We start from the raw sequence: 15,531 nt of genomic DNA on the forward strand, positions 1-15,531 counted from the left end.
CGGGCGGCTGGCTCTGCTCGGTGGAACGGCTCCCCGGCGCGCGGCGGGCTGTGCTCGGCTTCTCCTCCGCTCCTCGGGCTCGTCGGCTGCGCGCCGGGCGCTGCTCGGCTCCTCCTCGGCTCCTCCGCTGCCCGGCGGTGCGCGCGGCGAGTTCTGCTCGGCTCCGCGGCGCGCTCCCGGCTGCGGGCTCCCGCTCCCGTGGCCCGCGCTGCGCGGCACCGCCCTGCGCAGGCTCCGCCGACGCTGAGCGCGGGAGGCCGGCGGGGCTCCGGATGCGCCCTAGCCTCTTTGTCACCAGGTCTACCGCGTTGCGGTGTCTGTGTCCCCCCCGGCGGTCGTGCGCCCCGGCGGTCACGTGTAGGAGGAGGAGAGATCGGTGTTAGTGCCCTGACTGCGGAGCCTTGCTCAGGGGGCCCCGGGTAGACAGCTAACCCGGGAAGGAGCCTGGGCTTAAAGGGTCGGCCAAACCCTGACTCGGGCCCTGTTTGGGAAGAAATATTTGCGATGGAGAAGGCGCAGGTGCCTGTCCCCTTTGTTCACATCATCTTTTCACTTTATTGTGATACCAGCAAGAACTGCGGGTCGGAAAGGGGGGGTGGCGGGGTGGTAAAGTTGTGTTGTTTAATCTGCAAAGGTATTTGAGTACGAGTTAAACCGGTTCTTTTCCCATCTTCCACCTTAGCCCTGCCCACACTAAAAGAAAGTCACCAAATAAACTGCGGTAATTTAGGTTGAGCCTGGGGACGGGGATTCATTATTCATGTAGGAGTAATGTCATCCGAGTACCTTAATGAAATGTTTATATGAGGTGACAGGCCTCGCTGATTAGCTTATAATTTGAAGGGAGAAAATAACATTACTTGGGCTTTTTTTTTTTTTAACTACGGAGGAGCTATATTTTCTAACTTGGTTTTATTTCATTGGAAGTGAACTAGGTAACCTAATTTGCAATGCATTCAGAATCTGTCATTTTATAAAACGCCTCAAGCTTTTAAAGTCTCCGAACTTGTTGTGTTCATCTTAAAACCCAAAATAAATAAAGTTATACCGCAGATGCCTTCAATTTTTTTTTTTTTTTAGCCTTTTCCAGGACAATTTTTGGGTTTCTACATAATCCAGGCATATGTTTTGCTAAGAAAGTTTAGTTTGCTTTACTAGACTACCAGAAAGAAGTCTCTCAGCTATTTTGACCCAGCTATGAAATTAAATATCCCGTTAAAAAGCTGTATTTGTTTTTTGATCTCTTTGACCATTTGCACTGATGGAAAATTGTGGAACACCTTGTTGAGTTTGCATTCACGGAAGGTTTTTTATTTTTTGTTATTGAAAAGGAATATTTTCCTAGTGCTGCCTCCAACACAAAGGTCAGTACCTTGTAGGTGATCTGAATGGCGCAGACATTTCACATTCACAGATATCTAGTGTGCAGGTCAGAATGTCAAGTCTTCTGAGGGCTATACCCAGTGTAATACCTGGTGTTAGACAAGGAAGAGATTATATGTGGTTGGGGAATCATCAAAGTAGGCAAGAGAGATTACATTCAAAATAGCCCTTAAAGAAAAAAACTCATCTAGACAGCCAAAGAGGAAGAAGGAAAAAGATTTCTGATAGGTGGATTGTTGTAAACCAGAGCCCGGGTAGATTACAGACTGATCGAAAGGGGGCAGGGAGAGAAAGCGCCACCATTGTGTGAAGAGTTGGGAATCCCAGTGAGTCTGAGTAGAGTAGACACAGTGAAGGAGGGGACCTTACTGAAGAAAGAATGCTCTCCTGCATTGTCAACCAGTGGGACTTAAGGTCTGGGGTGAACGGGAAGCAGGAAAATATGATGAAGAAGAAAAAGATTCTTAAAAGAGGAGTTAATCAAGAGTGAAGAAATGTATTTCCTGAGCTCTGCACCCAGCGCAGTGGAAGCACACTTGTCAGAGAGCACAAGTATTCTGTGTGCTTCCCTCTGCTCTCCGAGTTTGCCTCTAAACATGAAAAAAAATGGTCCTGTTATCCACACAGACCTAAGCACATGTTCCAAACCATGCAGTAGAGTGTATTTATGTACAGTTTTCTTAGCATGAGCCTACAGTGGCACCAGTAAGGGACAAAGGATTTATTTATTTATTGTTTGAGGGTGTTCTTTGGAGTATGCGCCAAAGGACAACCTGCAGGAGTAAGTTCTTTTCCTTCTGCCATGTGAATCCCAGTGATTGAACTAAGGACTTAGGCTTGGCAGCAGTTATGTCCTCTTGCTGGTTGTATATATATATGTGTGAGTGTCTGTGTGTATGCTTGTGTACTGTGTGAATGCCTGACACCCTCAGAGGCCAGAAGTTGTTGGATTCCCTGGAACGGGAGTTACTGGCAGTTGCAAGCTGCCATGTGGGTACTACAAACCCAGCTTGAGTCCCATGCAAGAGCAGCAAAGTGCTCTTAGTGGCTGAGCCACCTCTCCAACCTTATGCCAGGTTTCCTTACCCTTGATACTGTTGATGTTTTGGATTAAATACATCCTTATTATAATGGTGCTGTGCATTGTGGGGTATTTAGCAGAATTCCAGGCCTCTACTCACTAGATCCAGTGTCATCACACACACACCCTTCCCCAGTCCTAAGAAACATCACTAGATAGTGCCCTATGTATGCCACCTCAATGCAGAATTGCCACTGCCTGAGAGCCTCCAAACTAGGTGAAAATGCAAGGAAAACTATGAGAGGGAACCTGTGAAGGCCAGTGTGGTCACCTGTGACTATTTAATTGTGGATTAATTAAGTAAAACTCCAAAATTCAGGTCCTCAATCTTGATAGCCACATTTTCAAGTACTCAGTGGCCGCCTTACTGGGCAGTGCAAAAATAGAACTTTCTCTTATTACAGAAAGTCCTATTAACTATAGAAAATATGGTCGCTTGCATAGCACATCCATCCAAAACTGGCTAGGTTGTTTCCTATTTGCTGTTCTGTGTGTCCTTATAGAAGACACTGGAATTCTTATAATAATGGGAAATTCACTAGGATAGAGCTTTCCTCTGAATTCTTTGTGGAAAACATGATTGCTAACCAAGCTGTCTTTTCTTTTTCTTTATGCTATTTCAGTAGTCATTTCTATTGCAGTCATTTAGAGACTTCTTCAGGAGTAATAAAACTACTGAATTCTTTAAAAATCATATTGTAATATTCTGAGTATCGCTCCATTATCTTCTGAGTTTCTGATGACACAGCAGAGCTGTGGAGTTATGATTCATGAGACTGGAAGGGCAGCTCAGAGACAGATCTTTCTTCTTTTTTGGGGTTTGTATATTGCTTGGCTTTAGTGAGTGTGTTATTTGTTTGTTTGAGTGTCTTTCCCTGTAACTCAGTCTGGCCTTGAACTTAAGATCTTCAGCCTCCTGAGCGATGGGGTTACAGTTGTGAGCCACCACAATTGGAAGCAGTCAAGTGTTTGTCTGACTAGTCCAGGCTCTGGGTCTGATCCCCAGCACCATACACACATGAGAAGATATTAGGATTATATGTTAGTTTCTTTTTTATTGCTATGATAAGACACCATGACCAAGCAGTTTATAAAGGAGAGCATTGAGTTGAGTTTATGGTTCTAGAGGGTTAGAGTCCATGATGGTTGAGCAAAGGCATGGCAGCAGGACCAGCTGAGAGCTCGTATCTCTAACCTTAAGGAGGACGCAGAGTGTACTAGGGATGACAGGATGCTTGTGAGACACCCAAGGCATTGCCTCCTAGTCCTTCCCAAACAGTTCCACCAACTGGGTACCAAGTATTCAAGCATATGAGCCTGGGGGGGGGGGGCATTCTCATCCAAACTACCATGGAATAGAAACTCAAAGCCAGGCAGTGGTAGCACACACCTTTAATTCCAACACTAGGGAAGCAGAGGCAGGTGGATTTCTATGGGTTCAAGGCCAGCCTGGTAAACAGAACTAGTTCCAGGACAGCCAGGGCTACACAGAGAAACCATGTCTCACACACACACACACACACACACACACACACACACACACACACACACACACAAGTTGAAGGTTACTATTATGTTGCCAGTGTCGGCAACATGGCAAAACCAGAGCTTGCAAGGAAATAAGTGAAAGTCACAGGAAGAATCTAGATACAGGTTTGTGCTGACCAGTAATTGAGAAAGTAATTTCAGGAAGTGTTCAGATAGCCTCATACAGAGGGTGTTGATGTTTTCAGGTAATGGAAATACCGGTCTTAGGAAGTAATTATTTGCATACATAAGTAAAAATCAATCATTCTGCTGTGGACAGCTTTATTAACCTTTTATCGTGTCACAGTTCTGGGAAGTATGGCCTGCTGGCACTGATAACAGCAGAGCACCACAAACTAGGTCACTCACAAGTCTGAGATCAGGGTGACAACAGACCGGCTCCTGAGGGCTGAGGGAGAGTGTGTGTGGAGCCTCTGCTTTCTGGTGGTTTGCTAGCCATCTCTGATCTCTTCATCTTCACACAGATGTATGATGGTGTGCCAGTCCAAACTGACACTGGATCATCTCCTGCTCCGATGACTTCCTTTTAAATTGATTGTCCCCATAAAGACCCTGTCTCCAGGGGGCGGAGGGAAGGAGGGGGAGGGAGAGGTAACTGGGATTGTCATGTAAAACAATCTTGTTTCTAATTCAAATAAAAAAAATCTGCTTTAAAAAAAAGACCCTGTCTCCAAATAAGGTCACCTTCTAAAGTAGGGCTTTGGTCCCCAACATGTGTACAGTGACCTTCAGACATGGAGAGGGTTACAGACAGAGGCACAAGAGCAATCTTAGGGACTGGATTAAAGGGAAACGAACAAAATCGCTGTCTCAATATGATTTTAGTCTGTGGACGGAAGGCTGCTGATTATCTGCTGTGAAATCACAGAGCTAGAACTGACAGTGGGTGTCAGGAAGCTGTAAGGGACAAGTGTGTGCATTCTCATCTTCCACCTTGTTGATACAGGGCCTCCATTGTTGCTGTTCCACACTATGTACCCCAGGCTAGCTGGTCCAAGAGCTTCCAGGCAGTTAATTCTGTTTCCACCCCACATCTCATTGTCAGAGTGCTAGAATTTCAGGCGCCCAACACCAACCATATCCAGCATGCTTCTTTTTTCTTTTCTTCTTCTTCTTCTTCTTCTTTTTCTTCTTCTTCTTCTTCTTCTTCTTCTTCTTCTTCTTCTTCTTCTTCTTCTTCTTCTTCTTCTTCTTCTTCTTCTTCTTCTTCTAGTGGATATGGTTGTTTCACCTGTATGCATATCTGTTTACAATATTCTTGTGCCTAGTGCCCACAGAGGCCAAAAGAGGACATCAGATCCCCTGGAAATGGAGTTACAGCTAGCCATGAACCACCATGACACAAGCAGCTTTTTATGTGGGTACCAGGGATCAAACTCAGGTCATTAGGCTTGCTTGCACAGGAGGCACTTCACCCACTGAACCAACTTGACAGCCCATAAAAGACAATTTTATAACCTCTAAAATCGTTCACCGTGAACTGCCCGCCTTGTGAGAGAAGAATGTGTGGTCCTCCACTGAGACCAGAAGGCAATGGAGAACCCCACATGAAAATCTTGACTGCACTGTTTGTGTGCTTCCTCTGGAGAAGCATGTGTAAATTGCTTGGAGAAAGATATGTATGTATGTATGTATATGCATATATATATACATATATATTTTTTAAACTACAGAAATATTTAAATAAATGAATATATTAATCTTTATTATAAGAATCTCATCATTGATTAATAAACATCATTGTTGACATTTAAAATGGCATGTGTCTTATGCTAAAGGTATTGATAACGGGACACTTTTCATCTTCAAATTTTATCCAATCTTTTTGGGGGATGGGGGTCTCTCTATGTAGTCCTGGCTCTCCTAGAACTTGCTGTGTAGACCCAGGTTGGCCTTAAACTCAGAGATGGCCTTGCCTCTGCCTTTCTTCTGGTGGCAGACTTTCCCAGGCTTTAGGGCTTCCAGAATTGGAATGCGCTTTCCCCAAAACTATAAAGTTAAGTTAAGTGGCTCTTGTGCTTGGAAAAGGCCCACAGGCTGTTTAAACAGTAGGCCCAAAGAGTCACACCCACAGCACTACAGACTACGGGCTGAGCTTTTGGGATACGTTCATGACCCAAGCTGTAACAGAACCTGGTAGACTGCGTCGTTTTCAGAGAAGTCCAGGAATCGGTATCACTGAAGAAAAGGAAGATTCACCCTGCCATTCTTACAGTGACAGGCATTGGACTTAAGGAAACTCAGAAAAGACAAAAGCTACCGTAGGCTCGTGTGGAGCTCTAATGGGACAGAGACAGAAGTCAGAGACAGTGGGGGTGCTCGTCTGGCAGACCACACACTGGAACCATACAGGAAAGATTAGTATGCCGTAAGAAACAATGGAAAAGTCAGCCAGCCAGAGTTGTACATGCCTGCCAATCCAAGTTCTTGAGAGGATGACAAGAGGATCCTGTAAGCCAAGGAATTGAAGGACAACACAGCAATACCCAGTCTCAAAGCAAGATCAACCAGGAAAATGAAGTGTACAGAATTTAACAGATGTTGTCATGGTGGCTTAGTTACCTCTCAAAAAAGACCTGGGCTACACGAGACCTGGTCCCCAAACATAAATAAATAAGTTTACATTCATTCATCATTCCTAACAATAATTTTTGTCTCTGCCAACCTAGTTTTCTTGGTTCCTATCTAACTTAATGTAGGGAAGGAAGTTGTATTGGAAAAGCATGGTTTTGTGGCATGTAAATACACATCACGTAATGATCTTGTTAGGAACTCTTTTAAGTCTAAGACAAATGAGTGATGTCTCCTAGAAGACCAGTGTAGGCAGATGTACAAAAGGATGGGCTCGCTCCTTTTCAGGGAAATGTAAATGGAGACCATATTGAAATTTTGCTTAACACCTACTAGATTGCAAAAATTAAGCACTCTGAAAATACCAAGTGTTGGCAAGGATGCGTGGAAGAGCCATGTCTTCCATAGAATGCCAGTAAGAGCTGAGGATGCTGGGACTGGATTTAAAAGATGCTGGTCCTAACTGGCAGTGTTGATAGCTTACTCTATAGCCCAGCAATGCCATAGCTGGTTTCATACCCTAAAAGGAATTAAATACATACATCAAGAGACATCTGCAAAGGTGCTTACGGGAATGTCCGTAAGCAAAAATCCTCGGAAGGTAACATTTTATATAGATATATAAATAGATATATAGATATATAGATATAGGAGGAATGAGTAAATGCTGGTATGCATATGTACATGATGGAGTGTTGTGCTGACTGTAAAATGAATGTGGTGAGCATTGCTGTTGCAGTATTCAGAGAATTACAGTGCTGTGTATGGAACAACCCAGATTGGACTGAATCGCTTGACACCCTCTTTAAATGTCTCCACGTGCTGGGCTGTGATGGTCCACGCCTATAGTCCCAGCACTTGGGAGGCAGAGGCAGGCAGATCTCTGTGATTTAAGACCATCCTGATCTACAAGAGCTAGTTCCAGGACAGCCTCCAAAGCCACAGAAAACCCTGTCGGGTGGGGGGGCGGGTCTCCACATAGACAAGACTATGATAGTTAAATTGCATGTGTGTGCCAAGTCTTTTCTTTCTTTCTTTTTTTTTTTTTTCTCAGAAAAATGAATGTCCGGCATAAGCTTTAGGATAGGGGTTAGCTGTGAAGGCAACAAGGGATGTAGAGGTTGGTATTTTGGCATTCTGCTCCTAAGTTTGACAGATTCGTGGGATTCACTTTATCACTTTATCATGCTATATAACATATAGTCTTTCCTTTGTGTCGGCCTTTACATTGGAAACGTGTTTAACACTTGGAGTGAGTTAAGAGCTACCTGCAATAACTGAAGGGGCGTGCTGAGACAAGCAGGGAGCAGATACCATGGGAAGGCGGAGAGGCTGGGCCTGTCCCAACCCATATGTTCTTGCTGGTGTAAGGGCCGGTTCTAGTGCTACGCCAGGCCACAGATGGAGGCAGGGAAGGAGCCGCACCTGTCATCATGAGTCTTCGAACAGAAGGCCAGGACCTTTGAGAAATTGCCGAGCAGGCTGTCTCTTGCCCTTTTTCTCAAAGCTGGTGTAAGTCCAGTGAAGAATGGCCAACTTCATATTTTATCCAAAGGGTTTTTTGAGGTTCTAGAAGTAAATACATAGCTAGCTAGTTAAATGCTCTTTTTCCAGGGTTGTCAGGTGAGAGTTGAATGTTTACCTTTTTTAAATATTGTGGAGGGGTGTGTGTGTCTGTGTGTGTGTCTGTGTGTGTCTGTGTGTGTGTGTGTGTGTGTGTGTGTGTGTCTGTGTGTGTGTGTGTGTCTGTGTGTGTGTGTGTGTGTGTGTGTGTGTGTGTGTGTCTGTGTGTGTGTGTGTGTGTCTGTGTGTGTGTGTGTGTGTCTGTGTGTGTGTGTGTGTGTGTGTGTGTGTGTGTCTGTGTGTGTGTGTGTCTGTGTGTCTGTGTGTGTGTGTGTGTGTGTGTGTGTGTGTGTGTGTGTGTGTGTGTGTCGCAGCATTGGTGTAGAGGCCAGAGGATTTCGGTCTTTGCCTTCCACCTTGTTTGAGACAGGGTCTCTTGTTTGCCTCTGTGTATACCAGCCTAGCAGATCTTTGGGCTTCTGGGGCTTCACTATCAGCCTCCCATCTTCCTGGAGTTGTATTGGGAATACAGGCGGGGGATCCAAATTCAAGTCCTCGCCCATGCATGGAAGTGCTTCGTCCACTGCACTGTTTCTCCAGCCTCAGGAGTTACTCTCCTGCTCTTTGATATGGAGCAGATACTGTAAAAAGTAACTAACTCAACATTTAATAGCGTGTGAATTAATGTGGCCAACCCTGGAGATAATGTGGATACCGAAATGTAGACTAAAGTCCTTCATTCAATGGCTGAGTTTTGTGTTTTAATGCTATTGCTGGTCCGTTTTGATTGGCTGGCTAGTCAAAAATCTTACAATGCTAGAGACTACCCAGTGCTTCCATAAAAGTAACTAACTTGAGTTGGAGATTAGAGATCTTACCTCGCATGCATTAAGTCCTAAGTCCAGTCCCCATCTCTGCAAGCAGAGAGAGTGAGACAGACAGGAAAAAAGAGGGGGAGGGGGAAGTCACAAAGCACATGGGTTTTATAGCAATTCCACAGGATTTGAAGGGAAAGAATTAGCAGTGGGTTCTGGATGGCTCTAAACTATCAGTGGAGGAAGGCATCGGATACTAACAGGAATCCTGATTTATGGTTAGTTATTCCTTGGCCATCCTGAGCTCTCTATCTGAAAGAAGGGGAACATGAAGAAATAAGATATGTGTTTGGGGGGGTGGGGGGGGTCACTATTGCTGTAGAGGCGATCTGGCTAAGACATCTGTCACTTTCTGGTGGCCAGGGTTTATTTGGCTTCTAAGCCTGGTCCCTTGGTCTTGGTCTTGTTCATTCCCAGTGCTGTGCTCACTTGGTCAGTAAGTGACATACGCACAGAGCATCAGAGGATCCAGAACTGGATATGAGACATAGGCTTGTAGATTTGCAGCTCTGACTGTAAAGATACATAATTTGAGGGTGCTAGATGGGAATTTTAAAGTCACTTCACCTCCACCCCCCCAGCCCCCCAGCCCCCATAAAGTAAGGCAGAGGTCACTCAGAAGTGAAAACACATTGCAAATGTAGCTTTTTCAGCTTGGAGAGTGTTTACCGCCATATGGGCTTGGAATGACCTAGTTTCCCTCTAGCACTGGTCGGATTCTTATTTTGCTATGGTTTATCCCTCTTTATGTGTAGCTAACATTTTAGTCTAGGAAACCAAGTCTAAAACTTTCTGGTAAACAGACAAGATTTTCCGACCTTGAACTGGGGTGTGGTCACACATGCTTGCCATCCTGGCACTTGAGCAGAGGAGGCAGGAGAATCAGGAGTTCCAGGCCAGACTGGACTCTATGAGACCCTGTCTCAAAAGATTTCCTAACCTTATTCACCCTCTAAAAATAAATTCTGTAAGACGAGATTGTTTCAAATTACAGCTTGGGGCCAGAAAAGCAGCTCTAGCATTATTTAATTTGAGAAATGTCATTAGCAGAATAATGACTTTGACATCTTAAGACATCTTTAAGTTGTTTTCAGTGTTGCCTTGCTCCTATAGGAGAGTATCTATTTGTTTCTTTTGTTGTTGTTCTTGTTGTTTGTTTTGAGACTGGGTTTATCTGTGTAATCTTGACTGTCCTGGAACTTGTCATGTAGACCAGGCTAGCCTCAAATTCAGAGCTCTGCCTGCCTCCTTCTATGGGTGTTGGCAGTATTCATTTTCACACAGATGTTGAGTGCCTCCTTGGAATACAAGTGTGCCTTGACACCTGCTACTCTGGAGCCTAAGGCGAGAGGATCACTTGAGCCCTCACCTTCCAAACCAACCTGGGCAAACTAATGTCACAAAGAAGGGAGGGGGAGGCACAGATGGACACACACACACACACACACACACACACACACACACACACACACACACACACATCATTAGAGCTCATGGGTACTGTAGATTATTTGGAAGCTTGTAAAAACCCTTTTCCTAGACCCCGTTCCCAAAGTCTGAGCGGCTCCAGGATGGGCTTGGCATCCTTATTTCCAAGGGCTCCTCCATGCAGGGAACATGCAGTCCCGCTTTTAAACCCTTATGCTGGATTTCTTTGGCAGTAATAGTGCCAGAAACTAACACAGAATAGAGCTGCCAGATATCCCTATTTTAAAACATGGAAGTAAAAATGATGAAATGGTGTTAGTTTGTTTAGTGATAATAAAAGAAAGGATCTGAGCTCTCAGCGTCTCCAAATCTTCCAAGAAATGGTCAGTGGGCTACAAGGAAGTCATCCTCCTAAGCCATTGAAATGGTGAAGGTGCTTGCCATCATGACTAGTGACCTGAGTTCCATCCTCATTTCCGGGACCCATATGGTAGGAGAGAACAAACACCTTTGATTCTCCCCTCCCCCAACACACACACACACACACACACACACACACACACACACACACACACACACTAAAAAATTCTGGAAAGAGGTAATCCCCTCTCAAAGTTGACTTTTTAGTATTAATTGTTATGGTGGAAGCTTCACCCCAGCCCCTGGCATCCATATATACCCAAAGAGTCTGGAATGTTATGGTGGAGGTGCCACCTACACCCCCTCCCCTATCTCTCTCCAAACCCTGCTGCATCTCAGAAAGCCCACCAAATGGGGGCCTCTTCCCTAGAGATACTCACGACCTCTCCCACAGGGTATTTAAACCATCCCCCAGAAAACAGACTAGAGGTTTTTCCAGCCTCCAGCCATCCGGGAGCACTGTATCCATTAAACGTGGGCGTTTTCTAATTCGGTTTGATTTGGTCAGATTTGGATTGCTGCATTGGCAGAGAGGCTTATCTGGGTGTAGAAAGTTTTTATTAATTGCAAATGTATTTGAAGCAAAGAATGTGGGAAGTGGGATAACTGAAGGTTCTTACAGCATTCTCTCAGTACATCATGAATTTGAACCTAGAAATGGATATCGCCTCTTTAGCCAGCAGCATGAGAACAGTCTAGCAAACGGTCAAAGTCCCAATTTGTGTGGTGGCAGCTCATATCTGTTGGATGGCCGCATGCCCACCTGCCGAAGTAACATTTATGCCACATCTCCAAAGGGTCATTTGTAAGGCTTCTGGGTGTGGAGCCTCATGCTTGTTGATCTACAGAGAGATTCAACAAAATCATTTCTGCCAGTTAAAGTGTCCACAATATAAAACTAAGTGGCAAAGCTCGAGAGATGGCTGGGTGGTTAAGAGCACTCATTGCTCTTATAGAAGACCCAGGTTTGATCCCCCATCACCTACATGGTGACTCACAACTGACTAACTCCAGCCCCAAGGGACCTGACACCTTCTTCCAGGCTCTGCAGTGTCACCACACATAGACGCAGACGTACGCTTAATTAAAAATTAAAAAGGAAAAACTTAGCCGGGCTGTGGTGGCTCACGCCTTTAATCCCAGCACTGGGGAGGCAGAGGCATGTAGATTTCTGTGAGTTTGAGGCCAGCCTGATCTACAAGAGCAAGTTCCAGGACAGCCTCCAAAGCTACACAGAGAAACCCTGTCTCAAAAAACAAAAAAAGCAGAAAAGAAAAAAGCTTTAAAGAAATAAGCTCTTACAAGGTTTGAATACTTGGTAGGGGAGAATACACTCACAGGTTGGGAGTTTTCTCAGTAACAAATAGGAACACACATAGTTTGCCATGATGCGAGTTTCAGCCAATGATATTGGGAGCGGGAGTTCCTTTTTCAAATCCTATTTTTGTGTAGCTGGTATGTGTGTATGCAGCCCTAATAGAAAGTGCTGGACTATGTCTAACTTGTCTTACATGTCCTTTCCCTAGAGTCTAAGAAAGACTATGTGGTATTTAAAACATGTTGTCGTAGAAACTAATAAAAGAAAAGCAGGAAAAGGTAAATCTTTAGAGGGAAACTGGCAAGGAAAACACTCTGGAAAGAATTGTTTTAATGAAGCAAAGAAACTTTAAAGAAGTTAAATGTAGATTCCCTGCTCAAAGTATTGATGAATTGGAAATGGAGAGATGACCATTAATCCAAAAACTATAAGAAACGTACCCCAACACTTTGAGATTCTGAGACATTGTCTCCCTTCCCTTTGTGTATGTGTTAGAGATTAATTCACTGAAGCAAAGACCACTTGACTTATGTGGTTCTCCTCCACACCTTAAAAAAAGAAAAACGAAAAAAGAAACGGATCTCTGGTGGGCAAAGGACTTTCATCTGTCACCATGTAGTATTTAGCACACTTTAGATTAATCTCTCTAGCTGTCTTATTTTTGAAATAGGACAGAATCAGCTATCTGAAACAAATGGATGTTTGCTATTGAAACTGCTTGTAGTTATGATGGGTACTTCTTCCCAGTGTTGTGTTCCTGTCAAAAGATAAAACACTGTTTGGATTGTGTTTTCCTTTAGTCTAGGGGTGGAATGACTCGTTTCCAATAGGGTGGCTAAGGAAGTGAGAAACTGACTTGAACAAAGACTTACAGGAAGTAGGGGCCTTGGCTGCTCAAGAGCTCAGCTTTGCTGGAATAGAATCTCAGTAAGATGCCTGCCAAGGCTGGCTGGGACAGCTGTGGGGCACCGTGTGGCTAGAGCAGAGTAATGGTGTCACACCAGAGACATGGGCAGTTGTTGAAAGCATAGGGATTTGTGCTGGTAGGGAGCCAGGTTTTGAGAAGGGAGAGGCAAGTGACATGATCTCATCTTGTGTTTTAAAAGATCTCTGTGCTGTGGGGGACAGCCTGGGGACAAAGGTGGAAGCTGGGAGGTCAGTAAACAGGCTCTTTTTTTTTCTTTTTTTTAATAAACTAGCAAACAGAGAGGAATGCTGCCTAGGACCAGGGTGGCAGCAGTGGTTTAACTTGGGATTCATTTTCTTTTTTTTAGAATTCGAAATTGAGAGGACAGTTTGACAGGTTTGCTGTGGATGTTCAGAATAAATAAATTGGATGAGGTCATAACATAGGGAATTAATCAACTTCAAGGAAAAAAAGTGCTCAAAGTTTTATCTTAAATATGAAAAATGTGTAAGTCAAAGGCTACCCAAACAGTCTTGCAGCAAGTGACAATAGTAGGCTGGTGATACATTTGATCAGATTATACCACTGGGAGACCCAATATGAGAATTATTATAAGTCTGCAGGAGTTAAGACAGTGTGGCATCAGGACAGGAACAGACAAGGAGATAAATGGGTAACAAAAGTGTAGAGCGTGGAGCACTGCAGAAAGATGGCTGTTTATAATGACACCTTGTATTAATTACATATCTTTGTCTCTCTGATCATAGCCTCCATTTCAGACCACACACAGTCAGTTCCACTGTGGTTGCAAAAATTAAACAGTAAAGTGTCTAGAATATCAAAATACATCTTTTATGACTTTAAGATTGGGAAAAGCACTCTTAAACGGAGCCAACAGCATTCATTCATTCAAAGGGAAAGGCTGATAATGATAACTTGAAGTGGACTAAAATTATTTATTTCTACCAGTGATAAAGAGATACTCTGGAGAGTGGAAAAGAAACCAGAAAGGGGGGGGGGGCAGGGGACAAAATATTAGTAGTATATAAAAGCAAAAAAAAAAAATGGGGTTGATGGAATGGCTCAGTAGTCAAGGTACTTTCCACCAAGCCCAACCACCTGAGTTCAGTCCTCGGTTACCCAGATAGTAGGAGGAGAGGAACAACTGCAGTTGTCCTCTGACCTCCACCGTGGCACATACCCACTCATGAGCCCATGTGTGCACACATAAAACCTAATAAAAAAAAAAACCTAATAAAAGCTCCTATCTTTAAAAAAAAGGAAGCTATGTCTCATATTCAGAATATATAAAGACACGTGGACAGGGTATTTTGCATCAAGAGTGGTGTGCACGAAGATAGCCAAGGGACACAAAAAGCGTGTGCTTTTCTAAGATGGTGGCAGTGCTGTAAAAGCTAAACGTTTTCTTAGTCTCGGTGTCTTTACAAAGGGAGCCAGAGCACCCTGGGTCTTTACTTGCTGCTACACTTTTGGCAGCGAATGGCAACTATGGTTGTGCCTATGTGCCCGCTGCTTCAAAGGCCGTATGACTGAGGAGAGTAAAAGTCTAGTCTTGAACATGAGGTTACTATTTTTTATGTAAATTAACCCACTTATTAGCGGCTAGGCAGGTCTCAGGCAGCAGCACTTCTGCTGGTCTTTCAGTTCCTTCAACCTTCTGATGGCAGAAGACGGCAGAAGTAGTGTCGTAGGTCCAGGCCCCACCAGCCACTGTTTTCATGCAGGAACCACAGTGCCAGATGCCAACAGCTTGTCTCTTCATCCTGGTCTTGCCATAGAAGGAGGAGCAAGTGTGCTTGGTGTGCTGGCTGATTTCAATTTTCTTCACCGTTTTCCGGAGGGAGGCAGCATAGCGGCCCCCATATTCCCGATGCTACCGACCTTCTTGCTGCGTTTAGCCATGTCGCCGGAACCTAAGCCCAAACCTGGAGAGCGAGATTACTGTTTTAAGAAAAGCATCTAAGGCTATACAGACGTGCAGTCTCAGCTCTCGGGACCCATCAACAGGTGGGGGCTGCATAGTGAGCTCTTGTCTCCAAAAAGAAAGGAAAAAGAAAGCGTCCAACATTTAGGCACCTTCATGCAAAGCTTAGTAAGAGTCGGGCTTCAATTTGTGGCAGTATGGGAGATAGAATAGGAGAACACTAAGGAAAGTAGCAACCCCCATTTTAAAAGAAATACCAAAGGGCCAGCTGGAGGGCTCAGCCTGGGGGGAGGGGCTTACTGGGCAAGCCTGGCAACCTGAAAAGCCTTGTAAAGGTGGAAGGAGAGTACAGACTCCAGAATCACCCTCTGACCCCCACAGATAGGCCGTGACGCTCGTGCACCCACTCACACGTATCAGGCCCACAACAATAATAATTACAAATATATCCCCGGAGGGGAAACAGGTTGCAGTTTATTTGGAGTTTTGTAA

General features: G+C 44.5%; 1 protein-coding gene and 1 pseudogene across 2 annotated transcripts in view; one reads left to right on the forward strand and one right to left on the reverse strand.

The window, feature by feature from the left end:
• Reep3 (receptor accessory protein 3) overlaps positions 1–15,531 on the forward strand; it is a 78,722-nt gene that overhangs the window by 754 nt on the left and 62,437 nt on the right. The gene's annotated exons all lie outside the window — the stretch shown is intronic.
• On the reverse strand, positions 14,425–15,028 carry LOC100750557 (annotated as a pseudogene).

Source organism: Cricetulus griseus, assembly GCF_003668045.3.
Source record: "Cricetulus griseus strain 17A/GY chromosome 1 unlocalized genomic scaffold, alternate assembly CriGri-PICRH-1.0 chr1_0, whole genome shotgun sequence".
NCBI lineage: Eukaryota > Metazoa > Chordata > Mammalia > Rodentia > Cricetidae > Cricetulus > Cricetulus griseus.